Raw genomic sequence first — 10,699 nt, 5'->3', positions numbered from 1 at the left:
GAACCCGCTGCCGCTTATTTGTCGATGTAGGATCGTTGTTGAAAGATTTATTCGTCCTTTGTTGCTCTCAGAAATGCAGTCAATACTCTGGTATCACAGCTCACAGCTCTCAGGATCGCACCGTTTCCTGACACGGGCGCTCCATACCCGTCGCCATTTTTCTCCTATATTATATGATTTTCTATTAAGGTTCTTTTTGGTTTTCTCTTTGGTGGCTGACCAGTAGGGGGATCCAAACCCCTGACCTTGGTGTTTTAACAGTGCCCTAACCAGGTAGCTGTGCTAACTGGCCAGCCTTCTATTAAGTTTCTGATGCAAATATGTTTAGGGTTCTAAGGCTTGGGTTTGGAACAGAACAGAATTTCTGTGTGAACACTCTTCAGTACTGCAATAGGCCATCCCTTGAAACAGCTATAGCATCTCCTTGTTGATATTCCTGTCAGATTCTGGGTCCCTCTGAGCAGTAGAAGGAGGTGCTTGGATTCTCCCCTGTTCAGAGGTTTCAGAATGCTTCACTCTCTTGTCCAGCTCCTTACCCTTCTCATTATGAGCAACTTTGCACCAGCCGGAACCTTAGAGAAAGAATTGCAGATAGAGAGTAATATATACTTTTTCTTTCTTTCTTTCTCTCTCTCTCTCTCTTTCCTTTCTTTCTTTCTTTCTTTCTTTCTTTCTTTCTTTCTTTCTTTCTTTCTTTCTTTCTTTCTTTCTTTCTTTCTTTCTTTCTTTTTTTTTCTTTCTTTCTTTCTTTCTTCCTCCCTCTCTCTCTCTTTCTTTCTTTCTTCCTCTCTCTCTCTCTCTTTCTTTCTTTTTTTTCTTTCCTTTTTTTAAATAATGGACTCTTCTCAAGAGTTACATATGTGGCTTGGGCATCTGCACAAACAAAACAAAACACCCATATACAAATAGTTTTCTTCTTAAGTACAAGTTTTCCCCTGCTATAAAACTTTGATGAAGAGCTAGAGGCATGATATGAACCCATCTACCTGGCTAATCCAAATTGCGTTTTTTTTCTCCTTTAAATCAGTGAAAGGAATAGTGCCATTGTAAATAAATTCCATTTCTCCCCACAAATGAGAAGTATTTTGTATACTACAATGCTTTTCAATTATATTGGGTAGTTTCATGTTGAATAAATAACAACAGAAACTCCTAAATTAAGTGCTTGTGGCAAGTACCTGAAGTTCAATAATTTTTCAATAGATCTTTTTCCTGCTCAAATGGATTTGTCAAATGGATATGTAAATGAATATTAACAGTTTTGGAAGATAGATATAACATACTTTTCCCTAAGTCCTATAATTTCTGCTTTGGATAATAATCAGTGATTTCCCATTATATTTGTAACTTTCCTATTATTTATATTTTTAAAAAAGCTTTGGTATTAGAATTGTGGTTTCTGTTTCCTTTTGGAGGATAAAAAGTTCATTAGGTCGGGCAAATTATTTAAGTGCTTAATGTCATTCTTTTTGCTGTAGATTGCTGTAAACTTTTTGAGAAGATGATTTACAGTCTCCAGCCTTTTTTCCTTACATTTCCGAGAGGGCTGAAGAAACATATTTTCTGGAATGAAAAAAGGGAAACAAACAGGAGAGAAACATTTGAGGGAGGAACTATAGGGTCAAGTTTTTCCTTTAAGTGTAGACGATAACATAATCAAACAGGATTTCCAAAGTTTGGTGCAAATTAAGTATGAGAATCAATTTTACTCCATGTCTTTCTCAATTTAGTTCCTAATTTTGATTTGTCTTTCAGTTGGCTTGGGTGTATCTTTGAGTAGGATTTTTTGTTTGTTTTTGGAGACTTTGTGCACTGGAGCATATCTTTATTTTGCCTTTATACATGCAAGACAAGTGATTTGGATATCATGTTATTGGGTCACTGCATTTTCCCTTCAAAATATGATTTATTGTTAAATCTTAGGCCAGCTTGGGTTTTATTTGTTGTAGGTCACATGTTTCCTTCCTCCTGCCTGAAGGCATTTTAAATGTTTTCTTTATCCTCAGAAACCAAAATATTTGTCATGATATGCCTGGATATGGGTCTCTCTTTGTTGATTTCTCGTTGAACGTGGTAAATGCATTCAAACCGCACCCTCAGACCCTTGGGCCTTATTGTGATTTTTTTTTTTACTTTTTTTATTGAAATATAATTTATTACACATATTTGTGGAATACAGAGTTGACTATCAGTATTTATGAATGATATGTGATGGTCAAATCAGAATAATTAGTGTATTCTTCATTGCAAAATGTAATCATTCTTTGTGTTCATTAACCAAATTTCTCCCTAACCTCCTTCCCCCTCCCTTTCCCACCTCTACTAACTACAGTTCTGTTCTCTCCTCCTGAAAATTCAGTGTATTATTGTGATTGTTCCTTCCTTCCTTCCTTCCTTCCCTCCTTCCTTCCTTCCTTCCTTCCTTCCTTCTGTCTTTCTCTCTCTTTCTTTTTCCCCTTCCTTCCTTCCTTCCTCCCTCCCTCCCTCCCTCCCCCCCAATGAGTGAGGACATGCAATATTTCTCTTTCTGCGCTTGGCTTATTTCACTTAACATAATTTTCTCCAAGCTCATCCATGTTGCTGCAAATGGCAGAATTTCATTCATTTTTATGACTGAGTAAAATTCCATTTTGTATATATATACCACATTTTCCTTTTCCAGTTGTCCATCAATGGACATTTAAATTGGTTCCATAAACTGGCAATTGTAAATACAACTGCAATAAACATGGGAGTGCAGGTATCACTTTGACATGATGATTTGTATTCCTTTGGGTATATGCCCAGCAGTGGGATTGCTGGATTGTATGGTAGTTCTATCTGTAGTTGTTTAAGAAACCTCTATACTGTTTTCCATAATGGCTGCACTAATTTACAGTCCCACCAACAGTGAAAAAGATTTCCTCTTTCCCCACATTCTCACCATTATTCTCTGTTTTTTTGATAATAGACAGTCTAACTGGGGTGAGGTGATATCTCGATGTGGTTTTGCTGTGCATTTCCCTGATGCTTAGTGATGTTGAGCATTTTTCATGTGTTTGTTGGCCATTTGTATATCTTCCTTTGATAAATGTCTTTCAACTCCTTTGCCCATTTTTAATTGAATTATTTGTTTTTGTACTGTTAAGTTGTTTGAGTTCTTCGTATATTCTGGATTTTAATCCCTTGTCAGATGCATGGTTTGCAAATACTTTCTCCCATTCTGTAGCTTGTGTTTTCATTCTGCTAATTGTTTTGTCTGCTGTGCAGAAGATTTTTAGTTTGATATAATCACATTTGTTTACTTTTTCTGTTTTTTGCCTGTGCTCTTGGAGTTTTATTCATAAAGTCTTTGTCCAGTCCTACTTCCTGAATTGTTTCCCCTAACTGTTTTCTTTTAGGAGTTTCACAGTTTCAGGTCTTATATTTGAGTCTTTAGTCCATTTTGAGTTTATTTTGGTATATGGTAAGAGGTACATGTCTAGTTTCTTTCTTCTACATATGGATGTCCAGTTTCCCCAGCACCATTTGTTGAAGAGACTGTCTTTTCCCTAATGTATGTTCTTGTTGCCTTTGTCAAAGATCAGTTGGCTATGAGTATGTGGATTGATTTCCGGGTTCTTCATTCTGTTTCACTGGCCTGAGTGTCTGTTTATAGGCCAGTACCATGCTGTTTGGGTTACTCTAGCTTTGTAGTATAATTTGAAGTCAGGTAGTGTAATGCCTGTAGCTTTATTTATTTATTTATTTTTGCTTAGGATTGCTTTGGCTATTTAGAGTCTTTTTTTGTTCCATTTGAATGTTAGGATTGTTTTTTCCATTTCTGTGAAGAATGCCATTGGTATTTTGATGGGGATTGCATTGAATATGTAGATCACTTTGGGTAGCATGGACATTTCCACAGTGTTAATTCTTCTAACCCAAGAGGAGCTTCCGGTCAAGATGGCAGAACAGATGGTCCCCAGTGCACTATCTCCCACAAATCAACCAATTTACAACTATTAAAAAGCACCAATAGCTAAGCTGGGACCACTAGAGCTCAGGGGAAGAGGAGGAGAGACCTACGGAGTTCATGAAGGCAGGTAAAGCCATGATGAGAGAAAGAAAGGACCACTCCCACCATTTTGAATCCTGGCTACTTCAGGGCTGGGTTGGGGGTGTGCATGGAGCAAGATCTGGCAAAAGCTGCAGTTGTGGGGCCAGCCCTGTGGTGCACTCGGGAGAGTGCAGCACTGGGAGCGCAGCGTCGCTCCTGCCGCGGGTTCGGATCCTATATAGGACTGGCCTGTGCACTCACTGGCTGGGCGCGGTGCTGGTGACACCAAGCCAAGGGTTGCAATCCCCTTACCGGCCATGGAAAAGACAAAAAAAAAAACAAAAAAGCTGCAGTTGTGATGTTCGGATGAAGTTGCTTGTATGTGGCAGGGGAGAAGAGGGTCTTGGTAGCCCTCAGGCCAGCAAGACCACTAACAGGGCTCCTGAGAACCCACAAAACAGTGAGGAGCCACAACAATTGAAAGAAGGAGCCACTCAGAGGCTAGTGAGTCATCACGAGGGACTGGTGCATGGCTGGTCCTATGGGAAGTTTTTGGTGTACAGGCAGTGGGGGAGACAGGCCCACTGGGGGAATATGGGGACACAGCATGGACAGCTGATCTACCCCCCAATCAGTGCAGGACCACTCAGGGGAGACTGGTCAGGAACACAGACCTGCAGGGGATGCAGTTTGCTGAAAAGTCTCAGGCCCAGACCAGTTTCTACACAACCCAGGTGTACCAGAACTCACAAGACCCAGAAGTACATACAAGGTCAACCATTAAACCCGAACTGCACAAAAAGCATTCCCCAGGGAATCAACGGCAAAGCAGCAATTTAGCTCAACTACAGGGCTCAAGTGCTGGTCCCCACAGGAAGTTTATCCATTTTAGAAGTAAGCAAAGGACAACAAATCAGTTCCAGTATTTTAGAAGTAAGCAAAGGAACAAGGTCAACCATTAAACCCGAACTGCACAAAAAGCATTCCCCAGGGAATCAACGGCAAAGCAGCAATTTAGCTCAACTACAGGGCTCAAGTGCTGGTCCCCACAGGAAGTTTATCCATTTTAGAAGTAAGCAAAGGACAACAAATCAGTTCCAGTGCAGAGTTTAAGTGGTGGGAACAGCAAATAATCCAACACAGAACTGAAAGAAAAAACAAAATACCCACAGACCAGAGACAAAGTTTGATATTAACAAGTAGAGGTCTCACATCACCAATGAATATCTATAAAACCTAGAAGGACTAGGAGTCCCCTAGGCTCCCAAGCCAGGGAGCAGGGAAGGCCAGGAGCCTCAGCAATGTCTCCCGACACCTGCAACCAGCCCAGCAACAACCACCGAGCCACTGTATGAAGTGACCCAGGTTCCTAAGCCAGAGAAGTGGGGTGCTGAGGACCTTGGCCATGCCCTCCTGACACCCACAACTAGCAGAGTGATGACCATCAAGCTGCCACAGGAAGCACCCAGGCTCCTTAGCTGGGATGATGGAGGCTGAGGGCCTCAGCCACACTTCCTGACATCTGCATCCAGCCCAGCATCAACTGAGCCACTGCTGGAAGCCCTTTTGTCTCCCTTGCAGGAGTGAGGGGTGTGCAACAGGCCTCAACCATGTGCCTCCTCCTTCCTCCTTCTCACACTCTATTTCCTTCACCTTCCCTCTCTGCCTCCCCACAACTGCTGCACAACACCATCTTAGAATTAAAAAATATATATTAATAAATAAATTAAAAAAAAATTCTTCTAACCCAAGAGCATGGAATATCTTTCCATCTTTTTGTGTCCTCTTTAGTTTATTTCAGCAGTGATTTGTAGTTCTCATTGTAGAGATCTTTCACATCCTTGCTTAAATTTATTCCTAGGTATGTTATATTATGGTGACTATTGTACGTGGGTTTGCTTTCTTGATTTCTTTTTCTGTGAGTTTGCTATTGGAGTGTAAAAATGCTATTGATTTTTGCCTGTTGATTTTGTATCCTGCAACTTTACTAAAATCATTTATTAGCTCTAAGAGGTTTTTTTGGTAGAGTCTTTAGGTTTTCTATATATAGAGACATGTCATCTTCAAATAGGGACAGTTTGACTTCATTTTTTCCAATCCAGATACCTTTATCATTCTGTCTTGCCTGATTGCTCTGATACTTCCAATACTACATTAAATAGGAGTGACAAGAGTAGGCTTACTTGTCTTATTCCTGTTCTTAAAGGAAAGGCTTTCAGCTTTTGCCCATTCAGAATGATACTGGCAGTGGGTTTGTCATATATGGCTGTTACTGTGTTGAGATATTTTCCCTCCATACCTGGTTTACTGAGGGTATTTATCATGAAGCGATGTTGAATATTGTCAAATGCTTTTTCTATTTCTATTGAGATAATCAAATGATTTTTGTACTTGATTTTATTGATGTGGTATATCACATTTATTGACTTGCATATGTTGAACCATCCTTGCATTCCTGGGATGAATACCACACTTGATCATGGTGTATACTTTTTTTGATGTGTTGCTGTATTCTCTTTGCTGATATTTTGTTGAGGATTTTTGCATCTATGTTCATGAAATATACTGGCCTGTAGTTTTCTTTTTTGTTGTATCTTTGTGTGGTTTTGGTATCAGGGGGTGATGCTGGCCTAATAGAATGAGTTTGGGAGAATGGCCTCTGTTTCCATTTTCTGGAATACTTTGAAGTGAATTGGTACTAATTCCTCTTTAAACATTTTGGTAAAATTCAGCAGTAAAGCCATCCAATCCTATGCTTTTCTTTGTTGGGAGACTGCTGATTACTTCTTCAATCTTGTTGCTTGTTATTGATTTGTTAATGTTTTCTATTTCTTCTTGGTTCAGTTTAAGTAGTTTGTATGTGTCCAGAAATGTGTCCATTTCCTCCAGGTTTTCAAATTTGCTTAGTTATTTATAATAGCCTCTAATGATTTTTTGTAGTTCTGTGGTATTGCTTGTAATGTCTTCTCTTTCATTTCTGATTTTTGTTATTTGGGTCTGCTCTCTTCTGTTTTTAGTTAGCCTAGCTAATGGTTTGTCTGTTTTGTTTATCTTCGCAAAAAACCAACTTTTTGTTTCATTGATCTTTCATATTGGTTTTTCGGTCTCAATTTAATTTAGTTTTATTTTTATCTTAATTATTTCTTTCCATTTATTAATTTTGGGTTTGGATCATTTTTGTGTTTCTAGTTCTTTGAGGTATCATGTTAGGTTATTTATTTGAAATCTTTCTATCATTTTGATGTAAGTATTAATTGCAATAATCTTCCCTCTTAGTACTGCTTTTGCAGTATCTCACTGGTTTGGGTACAATGCGTATTTATTTTCATTCATTTCAAGAAGTTTTTGATTTTATGTCTAATTTCTTCTTGGACCCTAGGTCCTTCAGGAGCATGTTGTTTAATATCCATGTGTATGTATAGTTTCCAGAGTTTCATTTATTATTGATTTTTAGTTTTAATCTCTTGGGGTCTAAAAAGATAATTGAAATGAATTCAATTTTTAAAAATTTGTTGAGACTTGATATGACCTAGCATGTGATATATCCTGTAGAATGTTCCTTGTGCTGATGAGAACAATGCATATTCTGTAGTTGATGAATGAAAAATTCTGTAGGTATCTGCCAAGTCCAATTGGTTTAAAGTATAGTTTAAATCCGGTGTTTCCCTGTTGATTTGTTGCCTACAAGAACTGTCCAATGCTGGGAGTGGGGTATTAAGGTCCCAACTATTACTGTATTGGGGTCTATCTCTTCCTTTATGTCTAATAGGATTTGCTTTACACATCTGGATCCTTCAGTGTTGGGTGCATATATATTTACTATTGTTATGTCTTCTTGGTGGATGGATCCCTTTCTCATTATATAATATTTTTCTTCATCTCTTTTTATTATTTTTGGTTTAAATTCTATTTTATCTGATATAAGAATAGCTACTCATGCTCATTTTTGGTTTCCATTTGCATGGTATTTTTTCCCCCATCTCTTCACTTTTAGTCTGTGTGTGTCTTTACAGGTGGGATTAGTCTCTTGTAGACAGTATAAACTTGGATCTAGCTTTTAAAACCAATTAGTCAGTCTCTGTCTTTTCAGTGGGATTTTAATCCATTTACATTTATGGTTGTTACTGAAAGGTATTGTCTTACTCCTGACATTTAATTGCTTTTCTTATGGTTGATTTAAATATCTTTTGTTTCTTTCTTTCCCTTTTATTGTTTGTCTTTGGTGTTCATTGGTGTTTCAAGGTGGTATGGTACAATTTCTTTCCCTTTCCCATTTGCATATCTGCTCTACAGGTGGTGTTTGTTCTTTCCTGTGCATTCATGGTGGTGATTATCATTTTCTTGGGTCCAGGTGCAGGGTTCCCTTAAGGTTTTCTTGTAAAGCTGGTCATGTGGTGGTGAACTCCCATAACTTTTGTTTGTCTAGGAAATACAGTATTTCCCCCTCATTTCTGATGTATAGTCTCTTTGGGTATAGTATTCTTGGCTGGCAGTTTTTTTCTTTTAGTACTTTGAATATGTCATCCCAGTCTCTTCTGGTCTGTAGGGTTTCTGCTGAGAAGTCTGTTGTTAGTCTGATGGGGACTCCCTTATAGATGACTTGATGCCTTTCTCTTGTTGCTTTTAGGAATCTCACTTTCTCTTTGACTTTTGACAGTTTGACCATAATGTATCTTGGATAAGACCTTTTTTAGATTGAACCTGTTTGGGGATCTTTGAGCCTCTTGGATCTGGAAGTCCGTATCTCTATTAATGCCTGGGAAGTTTTCCACTAATATTTCATTGAATATGCTTTCAATGCCTTTTCCTTTCTCCTCCCTTCTGGAATACCCATGACTCAAATGTTGTGTCCTCAAGGTTGTGTATAGCTCTCTAAGATTGTCTTCATTTTTTTTATTATTCTTTTTTCTTTTTTTTCTGTCTGCTTCAGTTATTTCAAATAGACTGTCTTTGAGATCAGAAATTCTTTCTTCCACTTGCTCTATCGTGCTGCTTATGCTCTCAATTGTAGTTTTTATTTCATTGAATGAGTCTTTCATTTCTAGGAGTTCTACTCCATTCTTTTTAAAAGTATTTATCTCTTTGTAAATGTTTTCCTTCAAGTCCTTGATTGTTTTTCTAATTTCATTGTGTTGTCTAACTGAGTCTTCTTGTATCTCACTGAGTTTCTTTAAGATTGTTATTCAGAATTTCCTTTTAAACATTTCAAGGTTTTCCTGCCATATGGGGTCTGGTATTTGAGAATTATAGTGTTCCTTTGGTGTTGTCATATTTTCTTATTTTTTTCATATTTCTAGTATCCCTACAATGATGCCTAGTTATCTGGTTGTTGCTTCTTCTATTACTGTGGGTGGCTTTTGAGGAAGAGACTTCCTTCTATAGATTTGTTATATATTGCCCACTGGGTGGTTTGTTTTAGTTTTGGTTCTGAGTAGACTCAGTAGTTTCAGCAGTTCCAGGTAGACTCAGTTGTTCTGAGTAGACTCAGTAACTCTGGGTAAACTTAGTATTTCTGGAGGATGCCAGAAGCTACATCTGTGGCTAGGGTAGTGTGCATAGATGGAACTATGCAAATGGGAGGGGGCTGTGTGGGCAGCCTGGGAAGCTGGGACTGTGCAGGTGGCTGGTTGGCAGGGACCATGTAGGTGGGTGGGGCTGTGATGGCAAATGAAAAGTTGGGGTAACATGAATGGCTGTGTGGTGGGGTGTGCTGAGTAGGATGAACTCCTGTGCAGGAAGAAGGGTCATAGTTCTGGGACTAGACAATGGCACAAGCAACTGTGGCAGTGGTGGGGACTGGCTACACCAGGAACAGGAGGAGGGTAGCCACTGGGAAGTGCTCACAGCGAGCAGGTTCTTTCTGCTGCAAAGGAGAATTCCTCCTGGCTGATCTTATTTTGGGAGATGTGGCAGTGGCTATAGATGCATGCCTCTTTCTCCTCTACACCACCCTGCTTGGTTTTCATGCTTCACAGGGTCCACCCAAGTTCTTGCTGCCCTCGCATGCTCTCCCAGTGATGCATACTTAGCTGCCTGTCCTTTCCTTTCTCGGGTCTCTTTCTGTGGGAGGATCATCATGCATTGGGCACCTCTAGTCTGCCATCTTGCCTCACCCTCTGATTCCAGGCCTTATTATTATTATTTTTAAACAAAGTTTTCTTTGACTATATCCTTAGTTATTGGTATCTTAGCTCCAGGAATCTTCCCTTGTGGTCTTTTATAAAGAACAACTTGACTGAGTTTACTTAGAAAAGATAGTAAACTCATTCTTAGTGACATAAGGAAATTTTATTGTCCATATCATGAGAATGTGATGCTTGGTTATTGTATCTTCTCTATTACTTCCTGTTGGCAAGAACTGTGTGTTACATCTTACATTTTTTATGTCCTTCATGATGTCTAGCACATGGTAGATGCTCCATCAACATAAACTGGTGGACTAATGGGTATAAAACTGTGCTACCTACCCAAAGTGAATTGCTGTGCAGTATATGCATGTATTGAAACAACATACTGCCTCCCACAAATAGGTACAAGTAAATGTTAACATATTTTGAATAAAAAAATTACTTATAGACATTATTTGTTACCACAGTTTGTTTTAATTACACAAAAGCTTAGTAGAGATAATTCAACTATCAAGCTGTCTAAATTCTCATAAAAACACAATTATGAGGGCCGGCC

Source organism: Galeopterus variegatus, unplaced genomic scaffold, assembly GCF_000696425.1.
Source record: "Galeopterus variegatus unplaced genomic scaffold, G_variegatus-3.0.2 Scaffold879, whole genome shotgun sequence".
NCBI classification, from domain to species: domain Eukaryota; kingdom Metazoa; phylum Chordata; class Mammalia; order Dermoptera; family Cynocephalidae; genus Galeopterus; species Galeopterus variegatus.
Note: the sequence above shows the minus strand (reverse complement) of the source record.